Source organism: Arachis stenosperma, chromosome 5, assembly GCF_014773155.1.
Source record: "Arachis stenosperma cultivar V10309 chromosome 5, arast.V10309.gnm1.PFL2, whole genome shotgun sequence".
NCBI lineage: Eukaryota > Viridiplantae > Streptophyta > Magnoliopsida > Fabales > Fabaceae > Arachis > Arachis stenosperma.
In genome coordinates, this window is record NC_080381.1 from 85866218 (window position 1) to 85886054 (window position 19837).

Below are 19837 nucleotides of genomic sequence, written 5' to 3' on the forward strand. Positions count from 1 at the left end.
CATGGAAGGATCAACAGAGACCTCAACAAGGTTTCAACAATAATAATGGTGGAAGAAACAGGTTTAGCAATGGCAAGCCTTTTCCATCATCTTCTCAGCAACAGACAGAGAATTCTAAGCAGAACCACTCTGACTTAGCAACCATGGTCTCTGATCTAATCAAAACCACTCAAAGTTTCATGACTGAAACAAGGTCCTCCATTAGGAATTTGGAGGCACAAGTGGGACAGCTGAGCAAGAAAATTACTGAACTCCCTCCTAGTACTCTCCCAAGTAATACAGAAGAAAATCCAAAAGGAGAGTGTAAGGCCATCAACATGGCCGAATTTGGAGAGGAAGGAGAGGCAGTGAACGCCACTGAGGAAGACCTCAATGGGCGTGCACTGGCCTCCACTGAGTTCCCCAATGAGGAACCATGGGAATCTGAGGCTCAAAATGAGACCATAGAGATTCCATTGGACTTGCTTCTGCCTTTCATGAGCTCTGATGAGTATTCCTCCTCTGAAGAGGACGAATATGTCACTGAAGAGCAAGTTGCTAAATACCTTGGAGCAATCATGAAGCTAAATGACAAGTTATTTGGAAATGAGACTTGGGAAGATGAACCCCCTTTGCTCACCAAAGAACTGGATGACTTGTCTAGGCAGAAATTACCTCAAAAGAGGCAGGACCCTGGGAAGTTCTCCATACCCTGTACCATAGGCACCATGACCTTCAAGAAGGCTCTGTGTGACTTAGGGTCAAGTGTAAACCTCATGCCTCTCTCTGTAATGGAGAAGCTAGGGATCTTTGAGGTGCAAGCTGCAAGAATCTCACTAGAGATGGCAGACAATTCAAAGAAACAAGCCTATGGACTTGTAGAGGATGTTCTGGTAAAGATTGAAGACCATTACATCCCTGCAGATTTTATAGTCCTAGAGACTGGGAAGTGCATGGATGAATCTATCATCCTTGGCAGACCCTTCCTAGCCACAGCAAAGGCTGTGATTGATGTTGATAGAGGTGAACTGATCATTCAAGTGAATGAAGAATCCTTTGTGTTTAAGGCTCAAGGATATCCCTCTGTCACCATGGAGAGGAAGCATGAAGAGCTTCTCTTAAATCAGAGTCAAACAGAGCCCCCACAGTCAAACTCTAAGTTTGGTGTTGGGAGGTCACAACCAAACTCTAAGTTTGGTGTTGAACCCCCACATTCAAACTCTAAGTTTGGTGTTGGGAGGTTCCAACATTGCTCTGAGAAAATGTGAGGCTCCATGAGAGCCCTCTGTCAAGCTACTGACATTAAAGAAGCGCTTGTTGGGAGGCAACCCAATGTTATATTTTATCTATTTTTCTTTGTTATTTTATGTTTTCTGTAGGTTGATGATCATGAGAAGTCACAAAATCAATTGAAAAAGCAAAAACAGAATGAAAAACAGGAAAAAAACAGCACACCCTGGAGGAAGAACCTACTGGCGTTTAAACGCCAGTAAGGCTAGCAGATGGGCGTTTAACGCCCAGTCTGGCACCATTCTGGGCGTTTAACGCCAGAAAGGGGCACCAGACTGGCGTTAAATGCCAGAAAAGGGCAAGAACCTGGCGTTAAACGCCAAAAATGGGCACCAGCCCGGCGTTTAACGCCAGAATTAGCTCAAAACGCGTTTTTGCATGCCATTTGGTGCAGGGATGACTTTTCCTTGACACCTCAGGATCTGTGGACCCCACAGTATCCCCACCAACCCCACCACTCTCTCTCTTCTTCACCCATTCACCAATCACCTCAACACCTCTTCCCCAAAAACCCTTCACCTATCAAATCCCATCTTTCTCTTCACCACTCGCATCCATCCTTCATAAAACCCCATCTACCTCACCCTTCAAATTCAAACCACTTTACCTCTCCTATATAAACCCTTCTTCACTCCTTCATTTTCGCACAACCTAAACACCACTTCTCCCCCTCTTTGGCCGAACACAAAAGCCATTCCCTTCTTCCTCATTTCTTCTTCTTCTACTCTTTTCTTTCTTCTTTTGCTCGAGGACGAGCAAACCTTTTAAGTTTGGTGTGGTAAAAGCATTGCTTTTTGTTTTTCCATAACCATTTATGGCATCCAAGGCCGGAGAAACCTCTAGAAAGAGGAAAGGGAAGGCAAAAGCTTCCACCTCCGAGTCATGGGAGATGGAGAGATTCATCTCAAGGGTGCATCAAGACCACTTCTATGAAGTTGTGGCCTTGAAGAAGGTGATCCCCGAGGTCCCTTTTTCACTCAAAAAGAGTGAATATCCGGAGATCCGACATGAGATCCGAAGAAGAGGTTGGGAAGTTCTTACCAACCCCATTCAACAAGTCGGAATCTTAATGGTTCAAGAGTTCTATGCCAATGCATGGATCACCAAGAACCATGATCAAAGTGTGAACCCGGATCCAAAGAATTGGCTTACTATGGTTCGGGAGAAATACTTGGATTTTAGTCCGGAAAATGTAAAGTTGGCATTTAACTTGCCCATGATGTAAGGAGATGAACATCCTTACACTAGAAGGGTCAACTTTGATCAAAGGTTGGACCAAGTCCTCACTGACATTTGTGAAGAGGGCGCCCAATGGAAGAGAGATTCAAGAGGGAAGCCGGTTCAATTAAGAAGGCATGAACTCAAGCCCGTGGCTAGAGGATGGTTGGAGTTTATCCAACGCTCAATCATTCCCACTAGCAACTGGTCTGAAGTTACTCTAGACCGGGCCATCATGATCCATAGCATCATGATTGGAGAGGAAGTAGAAGTTCATGAGGTTATAGCCCAAGAACTCTATAAGGTGGCGGACAAGTCCTCTACCTTAACAAGGTTAGCCTTTCCTCATCTCATTTGTCACCTCTGTTATTCAGTTGGAGTTGACATAGAGGGAGACATCCCCATTGATGAGGACAAGCCCATTACTAAGAAGAGGATGGAGCAAACAAGAGACCCCTCTCATCATGAGATCCCTGAGATGCCTCAAGGGATGCACTTTCCTCCACAAGACTATTGGGAGCAACTGAACACCTCCCTAGGAGAATTAAGTTCCAACATGGGACAACTAAGGGTGAAGCACCAAGAACATTCCATCCTCCTCCATGAAATTAGAGAAGATCAAAGAATCATGAGAGAGGAGCAACAAAGACAAGGAAGAGACATTGAGGAGCTCAAGCACTCCATAAGACCTTCAAGAGGAAGAACAAGCCGCCATCACTAAGGTGGACCCGTTCTTTAATCTCCTTGCTCTTTATTTTCCTGATTTTCGAAATTTAGTGCTTATGTTTATCTATGTTTGTGTCTTATGATCATTAGTGTCTTAGTGTCTATGCCTTAAAGTTATGAATGTCCTATGAATCCATCACCTCTCTTAAACGAAAAATGTTCTTAATTGAAAAAGATAAGAATTGCATGAATTTTGAATTTTATAACAGTTTAATTATTTTGATGTGGTGGCAACACTTTTGTTTTCTGAATGCATGCTTGAACAGTGCATATGTCTTTTGAATTTGTGGTTCATGAATGTTGGCTCTTGAAAGAATGATGGAAAAGGAGACATGTTACTGAGGATCTGAAAAATCATAAAAATGATTCTTGAAGCAAGAAAAAGCAGTGAATACAAAAAAAAAACGAAAAAAAAAAGAAAGAGAAAAAGAAAGAAAAAAAAAGAAATAAAGTTGTGATCCAAGGCAAAAAGAGTGTGCTTAAGAACCCTGGACACCTCTAATTGGGGACTTTAGCAAAGCTGAGTCACAATCTGAAAAGGTTCACCCAATTATGTGTCTGTGGCATGTATGTATCCGGTGGTAATACAGGAAGACAGAGTGCTTTGGGCCACAGCCAAGACTCAATAAGTAGCTGTGTTCAAGAATCATCATACTTAGCTAGGAGAATCAATAACACTATCTGGATTCTGAGTTCCTAAAGAAGCCAATCATTCTGAATTTCAAAGGATAGAGTGAGATGCCAAAACTATTCAGAGGCAAAAAGCTAAAAGCCCCGCTCATCTAATTAATACTGATCTTCATAGATGTTTTTGGAATTCATTGCATATTCTCTTCTTTTTATCTTATTTGATTTTCAGTTGCTTGAGGACAAGCAACAATTTAAGTTTGGTGTTGTGATGAGCGGATAATTTGTACGCTTTTTGGCATTGTTTTTAGTATGTTTTTAGTATGATCTAGTTAGTTTTTAGTATATTTTTATTAGTTTTTAGCTAAAATTCACTTTTCTGGACTTTACTATGAGTTTGTGTGTTTTTCTGTGATTTCAGGTATTTTCTGGCTGAAATTGAGGGACCTGAGCAAAAATCTGATTCAGAGACTGAAAAGGACTGCAGATGCTGTTGGATTCTGACCTCCCTGCACTCGAAGTGGATTTTCTGGAGCTACAGAAGCCCAATTGGCTAGATCTTAACGGCGTTGGAAAGTAGACATCCTGGGCTTTCCAGCAATATATGATAGTCCATACTTTACCCAAGATTTGATGGCCCAAACGGGCTTTCAAAGTCACCCTCAGAATTTCCAGCGTTAAACGCCGGAACTGGCACCAAAATGGGAGTTAAACGCCCAAACTGGCACAAAAGCTGGCGTTTAACTCCAAGAAGAGTCTCTACACGAAAATGCTTCAATGCTCAGCCCAAGCACACACCAAGTGGGCCCGGAAGTGGATTTTTATGTCATTTACTCATCGTTGTAAACCTTAGGCTACTAGTTTTCTATAAGTAGGACCTTTTACTATTGTATTTTCATCTTCTGATCTTTGGAATCTTTTGATCTTTAGATCTTTTGATCACTTTGGGAGGCCGGCCATTCGGCCATGCCTAGACCTTGTTCTTATGTATTTTCAACGGTGGAGTTTCTACACACCATAGAGTAAGGTGTGGAGCTCTACTGTACCTCGAGTATTAATGCAATTACTATTGTTCTTCTATTCAATTCCGCTTGTTCTTGTTCCAAGATATCACTTGTTCTTCAACTTGATGAATGTGATGATCCGTGACACTCATCATCATTCTCACCTATGAACGTGTGACTGACAACCACCTCCGTTCTACCTTAGATTGGGTGAATATCTCTTGGATTCCTGATACACGATGCATGGTTGATTGCCTGACAACCGAGTGCTCGCCTGACAACCGAGCCAGCCATTCCGTGAGATCAGAGTCTTCGTGGTATAGGCAAGAACTGATGGCGGCATTCAAGAGAATCCGGAAGGTCTAACCTTGTTTGTGGTATTCTGAGTAGGATTCAATGATTGAATGACTGTGACGTGCTTCAAACTCCTGAGGGCGGGGCGTTAGTGACAGACGCAAAAGAATCACTGGACTCTATTCTGGCCTGATCGAGAACCGACAGATGGATAGCCGTGCCGTGACAGGGTGCGTTGAACATTTCCACTGAGAGGATGGGAGGTAGCCACTGACAACGGTGGAACCCTTGCATAAGCTTGCCATGGAAAGGAGTAAGAAGGATTGGATGAAGACAGTAGGAAAGCAGAGAGACGGAAGGGACCAAGCATCTTCATACGCTTATCTGAAATTCCTACCAATGAATTACATAAGTATCTCTATCTTTATCTTTATGTTTTATTCATCATCTATACCCATTTGAGTCTGCCTGACTAAGATTTACAAGGTGACCATAGCTTGCTTCATACCAACAATCTCCGTGGGATCGACCCTTACTCGCGTAAGGTTTATTACTTGGACGACCCAGTGCACTTGCTGGTTAGTTGTGCGAAGTTGTGTTTATGCCATGGTATTGAACACCAAGTTTTTGGATTCATTACCGGGGATTATTTGAGTTGTGAAAAGTATTGATCACAATTTCGTGCACCACTATCTTTGGATGACTTTTGATCTCTTGATCATGTTTTGGGGGCTTACCATTCAGCCATGCCTGGACCTTCATCACTTATGTATTTTCAACGGCGGAGTTTCTACACCTCATAGATTAAGGTGTGGAGCTCTACTGTTCCTCACAAATTAATGCAAAGAACTATTGTTTTTCTATTCAATTCACGCTTATTCTTGTTCTACGATATTCACTCGTACTTCAACCTGATGGATGCGATGATCCGTGATACTCATCATCCTCCTCCCTTATAAATGCGTGCCTGACAATCACCTCCGTTCTATCTGCAAGAGCTTGAGTGTGTATCTCTTGGCCTCCTAGTTCACAACACATGGTTGCCTCTCCTGACAACAGAGCCTTCCATTTCGTGAGATCAGAGTCTTCGTGGTATAAGCTAGAATCAATTGACAGCATTCTTGAGATCCGAAAAGACTAAACCTTGTCTGTGGTAATCCGAGTAGGATCTGGGATGGGATGACTATGACGAGCTTCAAACTCATGACTGTTGGGCACAATGACAGTGTGCAAAAGGATCAATGGATCTTATTCTGACACGATCAAGAACCGACAGCTGATTAGCCATGCGGGAAACCATAGCGGATATGTTTTCTCTGAGAGGACGGATGGTAGCCATTGACAGCGATGATCCACCAACATACAGCTTGCCATGGAAGGGAGTACGCATCATTGGATGAGGACAATAGGAAAGCAGAGGCTCAGAGGGAACAAAGCATCTCCATACGCTTATCTGAAATTCCCACCAATGAATTGCTTAAGTATCTCTATCCTATTTTATGTTTTATTTCTCTTTTAATTATCAAAACCTCATAACCATTTGAATATGCCTGACTGAGATTTACAAGATGACTATAGCTTGTTTCAAGTCGGCAATCTCCGTGGGATCGACCCTTACTCGCGTAAGGTATTACTTGGACGACCCATTGCACTTGCTAGTTAGTTGTGCGGAGTTGTGAAAAGTGTGATCACAATTTCGTGTACCACACGAACAGAAAGCGAAACAGAAGGGGGTACGGATGCACAGAGCGTGGGAACGCTCCAAATAGAGGGTGTGTAAAGAATTGTGCGGGTGCACAGGGAGTACGCACGCACAAGATGCAAAATAGAGAGGGATGCGGATGCACAGAGCGTGCGAACGCTGCCAGCAGAGGGGATGCATCGAGGTGTGTGGGCATACAAGGCTGTGCGCTCGCACGGATGGCTAAAAAACTTTTTTTGGATATTGCTTGGGGAAGGGTCATGTGTGCGTACGCACACAGGTCCGTGCGCACGCACATAAAAAAGGCAGGGGTTCACGCGCACAGGCTGTGCCAACGCTACCAACAGAAGGGATGCACGCTGGTGTGCAGGTGCACAAGCCTGTGCGCTCGCACAGAAAGTGCGAAAATAGGGGTGCGTGCGTACGCACAAGCAGATGTGTACGCACAGAGCCAAGAAAAATAGGGGAGCGCCCACGCGCAAGCCGTGCGGGCACTGCGAACCGAAGGCATAACCATGAGTGTGCATGCGCACAGGTCGGTGCGCACGCACAAGACGCAGAAAATGGAGGTTTTGTGCGTACGCACGATGCCCTATTTTTCCAATTTTTTTCTCAAAAACTAAGGTACAAAGCCTTAGCACAATCAAAATCTCAACCCCAAATACATAAATATTCAAAGATTCATGACCCACAAGCAAATTAACCTTTCTAATTCAAAGAATAACTAATCCTAAGTACATCAACATATCAAAAGAAAGCAAATAAGTCAAAGGACTATAAAAAGAGAAGGGTTTGAACAATGTTACCGTGGTGGGGTGTCTCCCACCTAGCACTTTAGTTTAAAGTCTTAAGTTGGACTTGCATGAATTCATTGATCAATATGTAGAACCTTTACAAGGAGAAAAATCTCCAACTCCTTGGCATGCTTGGGTTGTGTGTGGTAGAGCTTCACCCTATGACCATTGATTTTGAATGTAGTTTCATTGATAGGGTGAACTACCTTAACCACTCCATAAGGCTTGACATCCACCACTTTGAATGGACCATCCCACCTAGATCTCAGCTTCCCGAGCATCAACCTCAACCTTAAGTTGTACTCAAGCACCTCATCACTTATCTTAAAGTTCTTCCTCCTAATATTTTGGTCATGGAATGTCTTGGCCTTTTCCTTATAAAACATAGAATTCTCATATGCTTCTAGCCTACGTCATTCTAACTCCTCCAATTGGAGCTTACGTTCCATTCCCGCTCCCTTTAAGTCCGGATTGCAATGCTTCACTGCCCAATATGCCTTGTGTTGGATTTCAACTGGAAGATGACAAGGCTTCCCAAAGACAATACGGAAGAGGCTCATTCCAATTGGGGTCTTGTAGGCGGTGCTATATGCCCATAATGCATCTTCCAATCTGGAACTCCAATAATTTCTTTGTGGGTTGATCACTTTCTCCAAGATTCTCTTGATCTCTCTGTTGGATACTTCCGCTTGCTCATTGGTTTGGGGGTGGTAGGCTGTAGAAACCTTGTGAAGAACCCCATCTTTTTCATTAACGCCTCAATTTTTCTATTGCAAAAATGGGTTCCTTGGTCGCTCATGATTTCTCATGGCAACCCAAATCTACAAATGATATTGTTTCTTAAAAATGAAGCAACGGTATTAGCGTCATCACAACGGGTAGGAATTGCTTCCACCCATTTTGAGACGTAATCTATGGCTAACAAAATGTAAACAAACCCATTGGAATTTGGAAATGACCCCATGAAATCTATGCCCCAAACATAAAAAATTTCACAAAAAATCATCGGATGTTGGGGCATTTCATCTCTTTGTGAGGTATTTCCAGATTTCTGGCATTGATGACAAGCTTTGCGAAATTGGTTGGCATCCCTAAATAAAGTGGGCCACCAAAATCCACAGTCTAGCACCTTCCTTGCTGTTCGCTGTGGGCCAAAGTGACCCCCACTCTCAGATGAGTGGCAAGATTGAAGGATAGACTGAAACTCGGATTCTGGCACACACTTACTTATTACTTGGTCCGCCCCACACCTCCACAAATGTGGATCATCCCAAAAGTAATACTTATCATCACTCTTTAATTTATCCTTTTGATGCTTCGAAAATTGTGGGAGAAAAATGCGAGCGGCCAAGTAATTAGCAATCGAGGCAAACCAAGGGGCACTTTGGGATATTGCTTGAAAGGTATCAAAGGGGAATGAGTCATTGATAGGAGTAGGATCCAAGGTTAAATGTTCATGTTGACTTAAATGATCCGCTATGAAATTTTAGGACCCACTTCTATCCCTAATCTCCAAGTCAAATTCTTGCAAAAGCAATATCCACCTAATTAGCCTAGGCTTTGACTCTTTCTTCTTTAGCAAATATTTCAAGGAGGCATGGTCCGAACACCCCACCACTTTAGAGCCTAGCAAATAAGGTCGAAACTTATCTAGAGAAAACATAATTGCTAAAAGCTTTTTTTCGGTAGTGGTGTAATTTGACAGAGCCGAATCTAAGTTTTTAAATCATATGCTATAGTGTAAGGAGCATTACCATCGCACTGTGCTAGTGCGGCACCTACGGTGTGATTCGAGGCATCGCACATGATCTCGAAAGGATGGTTCCAATTTGGGCCTCGTACAATAGGGGTTGTGGTCAACGCGTCCTTCAATTTGTCAAAAGCCTTTTTGCAATCCTCATTGAAATGGAATTCCACATCCTTTTGAAGTAGGAGGGAGAGGGGCAAAGCAACTTTGCTACAATTCTTAATAAAACGGCTATAAGATCCTGCATGACTAAGAAAGGAACGGATCTCCCTCACCGAGGAGGTGTAAGGTATACTCGAAATGAGATCAATCTTAGCTGGGTCGATGGAAATTCTGCCCCTAGACACAATATGACCCAATACTATACCTTTCTTTACCATAACGTGACATTTTTCAATGTTCAATACAAGGTTGGTATTAGTGCATCGTTCTAGTACCGTAGCTAAGTTCCCTAAGCAATCATCAAAGGAGTTACCATGAACACTGAAATCATCCATGAATACTTCCATGCAATTTTCCAAAAGATTCGAGAAAACGCTTGTCATGGACCTTTGGAACGTTGCCAGTGCATTGCATAAGCCAAACGGCATTCTTTTATATGCAAACGTTCCAAAAGGACAAGTGAAGGTAGTTTTCTCCTAATCTTCAGAAGCTATTTGAATTTGGAAAGTATCTAGTATATCCATCCAAGAAGCAGTAATGGGATTTACCTGCCAAGCGATCCAACATTTGATCAATAAATGGCAACAAGTAATGGTCCTTTCCCGTTGCTTGATTCAGACGGCGGTAATCAATGCACACCCATCAAGCATTTTGAATCCGGGTTGCAACAAGCTCTCCACTTTCCGTTTTTACCATGGTTATCCCGGATTTCTTTGGCACCACTTAGACCGGGCTCACCCACTCACTGTCTGAGATGGGATATATGATGTTCGCTTCCAAGAGGCGAGTTACTTCTTTCTTGACTACATCAAGAATTGTGGGGTTTAACCATCTTTGTGGTTGACGGATTGGCTTAGCACCCTCTTCTAAGAAAATTCTATGAAGGCACACTTGAGGGCTTATTCCTACGATGTAACTTAGGCTCCATCCAATTGCTTTCTTGTACTTCTGGATAACCTCAAGGAGTTGTTGTTCCTCTTGATTGGAAAGATCAGTTGCAACTATCACCGGGAATTATGTTCCTCATCAAGGAATGCATATTTGACATGCGGTGGAAGAGGCTTCAAATCTTCCTTTGCTTCTTGGTGTGGTAGTCTATTGGTGCGCGAAATTGTGAACAATACTTTTCACAACTCTCATAATCCCCGGTAATGAACCCCAAAAACTTGGTGCTCAATACCTTGGCATAAACACAACTTCGCACAACTAACCAGCAAGTGCACTGGGTCGTCCAAGTAATAAACCTTACGCGAGTAAGGGTCGATCCCACGGAGATTGTTGGTATGAAGCAAGCTATGGTCACCTTGTAAATCTTAGTCAGGCAGACTCAAATGGGTATAGGTGATAAACGCATAAAGCATAAAGATAAAGATAGAGATACTTATGTAATTCATTGGTAGGAACTTCAGATAAGCGTATGAAGATGCCTTCCCTTCCGTCTCTCTGCTTTCCTACTGTCTTCATCTAATCCTTCTTACTCCTTTCCATGGCAAGCTTATGCAAGGGTTTCACCGTTGTCAGTGGCTACCTCCCATCCTCTCAGTGAAAATGTTCCTATGCTCTGTCACAGCATATGGCTAATCAGCTGTCGGTTCTCGGTCAGGCCGGAATAGAATCCAATGATTCTTTTGCGTCTGTCACTAACGCCCCGCCTGCTAGGAGTTTGAAGCACGTCACAGTCATTCAATCATTGAATCCTACTCAGAATACAACAGACAAGGTTAGAACTTCCGGATTCTCTTGAATGCCGCCATCAGTTCTCGCCTATACCACGAAGACTCTGATCTCACGGAATGGCTGGCTCGTTTGTCAGGCGAGCACTCGGTTGTTAGGCGATCAACCATGCATCGTGTATCAGGAATCCAAGAGATATTCACTAGAGCCTTGGTTGCTTGTAGAACAAAAGTGGTTGTCAGTCACCTTGTTCATAGGTGAGAATGATGATGAGTGTCACGGATCATCACATTCATCAAGTTGAAGAACAAGTGATATCTTGGACAAAGAACAAGCGGAATTGAATAGAAGAACAATAGTAATTGCATTAATACTCGAGGTACAGCAGAGCTCCACACCTTAATCTATGGTGTGTAGAAACTCCACCGTTGAAAATACATAAGAACAAGGTCTAGGCATGGCCGAATGGCCAGCCTCCCAAAGTGAGTTCAATCATAAAAACATGATCGAAAAGCCCTCTCAATACAATAGCAAAATGTCCTACTTATAGAAAACTTGTAGCCTAGGGTTTACAGAGATGAGTAAATGACATAAAAATCCACTTCCGGGCCCACTTGGTGTGTGCTTGGGCTGAGCAATGAAGCAATTTCGTGTAGAGACTCTCCTTGGAGTTAAACGCCAGCTTTTATGCCAGTTTGGGCGTTTAACTCCCATTTAGGTGCCAGTTCCGGCGTTTAACGCTGGAATTTCTGAGGGTGACTTTGAACGCCGGTTTGGGCCATCAAATCTTGGGCAAAGTATGAACTATCATATATTGCTGGAAAGCCCAGGATGTTTACTTTCCAACGCCGTTGAGAGCGCGCTAATGGGGCTTCTGTAGCTCCAGAAAATTGACTTCGATTGCAGGGAGGTCAGAATCCAACAGCATCTGCAGTCCTTTTCAGTCTCTGAATCAGATTTTTGCTCAGAACCTTCAATTTCAGTCAGAAAATACCTGAAATCACAGAAAAACACACAAACTCATAGTAAAGTCCAGAAAAGTGAATTTTAACTAAAAACTAATAAAAATATACTAAAAACTAACTAAATCATACTAAAAACATACTAAAAACAATGCCAAAAAGGGTACAAATTATCCGCTCATCACAACACCAAACTTAAATTGTTGCTTGTCCTCAAGCAACTGAAGATCAAATAAGATAAAAAGAAGAGAATATGCAATGAACTCCAAAAACATCTATGAAGATCAGTATTAATTAGATGAGCGGGGCTTTTAGCTTTTTGCCTCTGAACAGTTTTGGCATCTCACTCTATCCTTTGCAACTCAGAATGATTGGCTTCTTTAGGAACTCAGAATTCAGATAGTGTTATTGATTTTCCTAGTTAAGTATGATGATTCTTGAACACAGCTACTTTATGAGTCTTGGCCGTGGCCCAAAGCACTCTGTCTTCCAGTATTACCACCGGATACATACATGCCACAGACACATAATTGGGTGAACCTTTTCAGATTGTGACTCAGCTTTGCTAGAGTCCCCAATTAGAGGTGTCCAGGGTTCTTAAGCACACTCTTATTGCCTTGGATCACAACTTTATTCTTTCTTTTTCTTTCTTTTTCTCTTTCTTTTTCGTTTTTTTTTTTGTTCGCCTCTTCTCTTTTTTTTTTTGTATTCACTGCTTTTTCTTGCTTCAAGAATCATTTTTATGATTTTTCAGATCCTCAGTAACATGTCTCCTTTTTCATCATTCTTTCAAGAGCCAACATTCATGAACCACAAATTCAAAAGACATATGCACTGTTCAAGCATACATTCAGAAGACAAAAGTATTGCCACCACATCAAAATAATCAAACTGTTATAAAATTCAAAATTCATGCAATTCTTTTTCTTTTTCAATTAAGAACATTGTTTATTTAAGAAAGGTGATGGATTCATAGGACATTCATAACTTTAAGGCATAGACACTAAGACACTAATGATCACAAGACACAAACATGGACAAACATAAGCATTAATTTTCGAAAAACAGAAAAATAAAGAACAAGGAGATTAAAGAACGGGTCCACCTTAGTGATGGCGGCTCTTTCTTCCTCTTGAAGATCCTATGGAGTGCTTGAGCTCCTCAATGTCTCTTCCTTGTCTTTGTTGCTCCTCTCTCATGATTCTTTGATCTTCTCTAATTTCATAGAGGAGGATGGAATGTTCTTGGTGCTCCACCCTTAGTTGTCCCATGTTGGAACTCAATTCTCCTAGGGAGGTGTTAATTTGCTCCCACTAGTTTTGTGGAGGAAAGTGCATCCCTTGAGGCATCTCAGGGATCTCATGATGAGAGGGGTCTCTTGTTTGCTCCATCCTTTTCTTAGTGATGGGCTTGTGGTCATGCCTTCTCAGTTGAACCGGCTTCCCTCTTGAATCTCTCTATCATTGAACGCCCTCTTCATAAATGTCTATGAGGACTTGGTCCAACCTTTGATCAAAGTTGACCCTTCTTCATGGCCACAACTTCATAGAAGTGGTCTTGATGCACCCTTGAGATGAATCTCTCCATCTTCCATGACTCGGAGGAGGAGGAGGCTTTTGCCTTCCCTTTCCTCTTTCTAGAGGTTTCTCCGGCCTTGGATGCCATAAATGGTTATGGAAAAACAAAAAGCAATGCTTTTACCACACCAAACTTAAAAGGTTTGCTCGTCCTCGAGCAAAAGAAGAAAGAAGAGAGTAGAAGAAGAAGAAATGAGGAAGAAGGGAATGGCTATGTGTTCGGCCAAAGAGGGGGAGAAGTGGTGTTTAGGTTGTGTGAAAATGAAGGGGTGAAGAAGGGTATATATAGGGGAGGAGAGGCTTATGGTTCGGTCATGTGAGGGTGTGTTTGGGTGGGAAAGTGGTTTGAATTTGAATGGTGAGGTAGGTGGGGTTTTATGAAGGATGGATGTGAGTGGTGAAGAAAAAGAAGGGAGAGAGAGTGGTGGGGTTGGTGGGGATCCTGTGGGGTCCACAGATCCTGTGGTGTCAGGGAAAAGTCATCCCTGCACCAAATGGCATTCAAAATCACGTTTTGAGCCATTTCTGGCGTTAAACGCCGGGCTGGTGCCCATTCTTGGCGTTTAACGCCAGGTTCTTGCCCTTTTCTGGCGTTTAACGCCAGTCTGGTGCCCCTTTCTGGCATTAAATGCCCAGAATGGTGCCAGACTGGGCGTTAAACGCCCAACTGCTAGCCTCACTGGCGTTTAAACGCCAGTGGGTTCTTCCTCCAGGGTGTGCTATTTTTCTTCCTGTTTTTCATTCTGTTTTTGCTTTTTCATTTGATTTTGTGACTTCTCATGATCATCAACCTACAAAATAAAATAAAATAACAAAAGAAAATAGATAACATATAACATTGGGTTGCCTCCCAACCAGCGCTTCTTTAATGTCAGTAGCTTGACAGATGGCTCTCATGGAGCCTCAGAAATGCTCAGAGCTATGTTGGAACCTCCCAACACCAAACTTAGAGTTTGACTGTGGGGGCTCTGTTTGACTCTGATTTGAGAGAAGCTCTTCATGCTTCCTCTCCATGGTGACAGAGGGATATCCTTGAGCCTTAAACACAAAGGATTCTTCATTCACTTGAATGATCAGTTCACCTCTATCAACATCAATCACAGCCTTTGCTGTGGCTAGGAAGGGTCTGCCAAGGATGATGGATTCATCCATGCACTTCCCAGTCTCTAGGACTATGAAATCAGCAGGGATGTAATGGTCTTCAATCTTTACCAGAACATCCTCTACAAGTCCATGAGCTTGTTTTCTTGAGTTGTCTGCCATCTCCAGTGAGATTCTTGCAGCTTGCACCTCAAAGATCCCTAGCTTCTCCATTACAGAGAGAGGCATGAGGTTTACACTTGACCCTAAGTCACACAGAGCCTTCTTGAAGGTCATGGTGCCTATGGTACAAGGTATTGAAAACTTCCCAGGATCTTGTCTCTTTTGAGGTAATTTCCGCCTAGACAAGTCATCCAGTTCTTTGGTGAGCAAGGGAGGTTCATTCTCCCAAGTCTCATTTCCAAATAACTTGTCATTTAGCTTCATGATTGCTACAAGGTATTTAGCAACTTTCTCTTCAGTGACATACTCATCCTCTTCAGAGGAAGAATACTCATCAGAGCTCATGAAAGGCAGAAGTAAATCCAATGGAATCTCTATGGTCTCATTTTGAGCCTCAGATTCCCATGGTTCCTCATTGGGGAACTCAGTGGAGGTCAATGCACGCCCATTGAGGTCTTCCTCAGTGGCATTCACTTCCTCTCCTTCCTCTCCAAATTCGGCCATGTTGATGGCCTTGCACTCTCCTTTTGGATTTTCTTCTGTGTTGCTTGGGAGAGTACTAGGAGGGAGTTCAGTAACTTTCTTGCTCAGCTGTCCCACTTGTGCCTCCAAATTCCTAATGGAGGACCTTGTTTCAGTCATGAAACTTTGAGTGGTTTTGATTAGACCAGAGACCATGGTTGCTAAGTCAGAGGTGTTCTGCTTAGAACTCTCTGTCTGTTGCTGAGAAGATGATGGAAAAGGCTTGCCATTACTAAACCTGTTTCTTCCACCATTATTGTTGTTGAAACCTTGTTGAGGTCTCTCTTGATTCTTCCATGAGAAATTTGGGTGATTTCTCCATGAAGAATTATAGGTGTTTCCATAGGGTTCTCCTAAGTAATTCACCTCTTCCATTGAAGGGTTCTCAGGATCATAAGCTTCTTCTTCAGATGAAGCATCCTTAGTACTGCTTGGTGCATTTTGCATTCCAGACAGACTTTGAGAAATCAAATTGACTTGTTGAGTCAATATCTTGTTCTGAGCCAGTATGGCATTCAGAGTGTCAATCTCAAGAACTCCTTTCTTCTGACTTGTCCCATTGTTCACAGGATTCCTTTCAGAAGTGTACATGAATTGGTTATTTGCAACCATTTTAATTAGCTCTTGAGCTTCTGTAGGCGTCTTCTTCAGATGAAGAGATCCTCCAGCAGAGCTATCCAAAGACATCTTGGATAGTTCAGAGAGACCATCATAGAAAATTCCTATGATGCTCCATTCAGAAAGCATGTCAGAAGGACATTTTCTGATCAATTGTTTGTATCTTTCCCAAGCTTCATAGAGGGATTCTCCATCCTTCTGTCTGAAGGTTTGGACTTCCACTCTAAGCTTACTCAATTTTTGAGGTGGAAAGAACTTTGCCAAGAAGGCATTGACTAGCTTTTCCCAAGAGTCCAGGCTTTCTTTAGGTTGAGAGTCCAACCATGTCCTAGCTCTGTCTCTTACAGCAAAAGGGAATAGCATAAGTCTGTAGACCTCAGGGTCAACCCCATTAGTCTTGACAGTGTCACAGATTTGCAAGAACTCAACCAAAAACTGATAAGGATCTTCAAATGGAAGTCCATGGAACTTGCAATTCTGTTGCATTAGAGAAACTAATTGAGGCTTAAGCTCAAAGTTGTTTGCTCCAATGGCAGGGATAGAGATGCTTCTCCCATAAAAGTCGAGAGTAGGTGCAGTAAAGTCACCCAGCACCTTCCTTGCATTGTTGGCATTGTTGTTGTTTTCGGCTGCCATGTGTTCTTCTCCTTTGAAGATTTCTGTTAGGTCCTCTACAGAGAATTGTGCCTTAGCTTCTCTTAGCTTTCGCTTCAAGGTCCTTTCAGGTTCAGGGTCAGCTTCAACAAGAATGCTTTTGTCTTTGTTCCTGCTCATATGAAAGAGAAGAGAACAAGAAAATGTGGAATCCTCTATGTCACAGTGTAGAGATTCCTTGAGGTGTCAGAAGAACAGAAAAATAGAAGAAAGAAGTAGAAGAATTCGAACTTAATCAGAGAGAGTTCGAATTGTGCATTGAGAAGGAGTGGTACTCCATAAATAGAAGGATGTGGGAAGAGGGGAAGAGAATTTTTGAAAATTAATTAAAAAGTTTTTTTTTTAAAACATTTTGAAAAATTGATTGATAATTTTCGAAAACTCAAAGTGGAAAAGGAATCAAGTGATTTTTGAAAAAGATTTGAAATTAGAAATTAAAAAGATTTGATTGAAAACTATTTTGAAAAAGATGTGATTAAAAAGATATGATTGAAAAGATATGATTTGAAAACAATTTTTAAAAGATATGATTTTAAAAATTAATGACTTGCCTAACAAGAAAAGATATGATTCAAACATTAAACCTTTCTCAACAGAAAAGGCAATATACTTGAGATGTTCAATCAAATCATTAATTGTTAGTAAGTATCTTAAAAAAAGAAAGAAATTGATTTTGAAAACATTTGATTGAAAAGATATGATTTGAAAAAGATTTGATTTTGAAAAACTTTGAAAACTTGGAAAAAAAATTGGTTTGAAAACAAAATCTTCCCCCTTGTGCCATCCTGGCGTTAAATGCCCAGAATGGTATCCATTCTGGCGTTTAACGCCCAAAATGCTACCTTTTTGGGCGTTAAACGCCCAACCAGGTACCCTGGCTGGCGTTTAAACGCCAGTCTGTCCTTCTTCACTGGGCGTTTTGAACGCCCAGCTCTTTCTGTGTAATTCCTCTGCTGCATGTTCTGAATCTTCAGTTCCCTGTACTATTGACTTGAAATAGAACCAAGATCAAATAAATAATACATGCAAGACACCAAACTTAAAATCAGACACTAGACTCAAACAAGAAACATGAAATATTTTTGGTTTTTATGATTTTGTAATTTTTTTTTGTGCTTTTTCGAAAATTATATGGAAAAGAAAATAAAGGTATCAAAATTCTTAATGAGAATTCCAGGAATCATGCAATGTTAGTCTAAAGCTTCAGTCTAAAGGAATTAGACATGGCTAGCCAAGCTTCAGCAGGACATTGCACTCAAGAGCTAAATTGATGAAGATCAATCAGCTTTGGTGATGATAAGAACATCACCTTGAAACACTAGAATTCATTCTTAAGAACTCTGAAGAAAAATACCTAATCTAAGCAACAAGATGAACCGTCAGTTGTCCATACACAAAACAATCCCCGGCAACGGCGCCAAAAACTTGGTGTGCGAAATTGTGAACAATACTTTTCACAACTCTCATAATCCCCGGTAATGAACCCCAAAAACTTGGTGCTCAATACCTTGGCATAAACACAACTTCGCACAACTAACCAGCAAGTGCACTGGGTCGTCCAAGTAATAAACCTTACGCGAGTAAGGGTCGATCCCACGGAGATTGTTGGTATGAAGCAAGCTATGGTCACCTTGTAAATCTTAGTCAGGCAGACTCAAATGGGTATAGGTGATAAACGCATAAAGCATAAAGATAAAGATAGAGATACTTATGTAATTCATTGGTAGGAACTTCAGATAAGCGTATGAAGATGCCTTCCCTTCCGTCTCTCTGCTTTCCTACTGTCTTCATCCAATCCTTCTTACTCCTTTCCATGGCAAGCTTATGCAAGGGTTTCACCGTTGTCAGTGGCTACCTCCCATCCTCTCAGTGAAAATGTTCCTATGCTCTGTCACAGTATATGGCTAATCAGCTGTCGGTTCTCGGTCAGGCCGGAATAGAATCCAGTGATTCTTTTGCGTCTGTCACTAACGCCCCGCCTGCTAGGAGTTTGAAGCACGTCACAGTCATTCAATCATTGAATCCTACTAAGAATACCACAGACAAGGTTAGACCTTCCGGATTCTCTTGAATGCCGCCATCAGTTCTCGCCTATACCACGAAGACTCTGATCTCACGGAATGGCTGGCTCGTTTGTCAGGCGAGCACTCGGTTGTCAGGCGATCAACCATGCATCGTGTATCAGGAATCCAAGAGATATTCACTAGAGCCTTGGTTGCTTGTAGAACAAAAGTGGTTGTCAGTCACCTTGTTCATAGGTGAGAATGATGATGAGTGTCATGGATCATCACATTCATCAAGTTGAAGAACAAGTGATATCTTGGACAAAGAACAAGCGGAATTGAATAGAAGAACAATAGTAATTGCATTAATACTCGAGGTACAGCAGAGCTCCACACCTTAATCTATGGTGTGTAGAAACACCACCGTTGAAAATACATAAGAACAAGGTCTAGGCATGGCCGAATGGCCAGCCTCCCAAAGTGAGTTCAATCATAAAAACATGATCGAAAAGCCCTCTCAATACAATAGCAAAAGGTCCTACTTATAGATAACTAGTAGCCTAGGGTTTACAGAGATGAGTAAATGACATAAAAATCCACTTTCGGGCCCACTTGGTGTGTGCTTGGGCTGAGCAATGAAGCAATTTCGTGTAGAGACTCTCCTTGGAGTTAAACGCCAGCTTTTATGCCAGTTTGGGCGTTTAACTCCCATTTAGGTGCCAGTTCCGGCGTTTAACGCTGGAATTTCTGAGGGTGACTTTGAACGCCGGTTTGGGCCATCAAATCTTAGGCAAAGTATAGACTATCATATATTGCTGGAAAGCCCAGGATGTTTACTTTCTAACGCCGTTGAGAGCGCGCCAATTGGGCTTCTGTAGCTCCAGAAAATCCACTTCGAGTGCAGGGAGGTCAGAATCCAACAGCATCTGCAGTCCTTTTCAGTCTCTGAATCAGATTTTTGCTCAGAACCTTCAATTTCAGTCAGAAAATACCTGAAATCACAGAAAAACACACAAACTCA

General features: G+C 42.1%; 1 non-coding gene across 1 annotated transcript; it reads left to right on the forward strand.

Annotated features, from left to right (window-relative positions):
* The first annotated feature begins 16282 nt into the window (after positions 1 to 16282).
* Positions 16283 to 16390, forward strand: LOC130984867 (small nucleolar RNA R71). Its single transcript, XR_009088773.1, has one exon. It is a non-coding gene; the product is annotated as a small nucleolar RNA R71 (small nucleolar RNA).
* The last annotated feature ends 3447 nt before the right edge of the window (positions 16391 to 19837 follow it).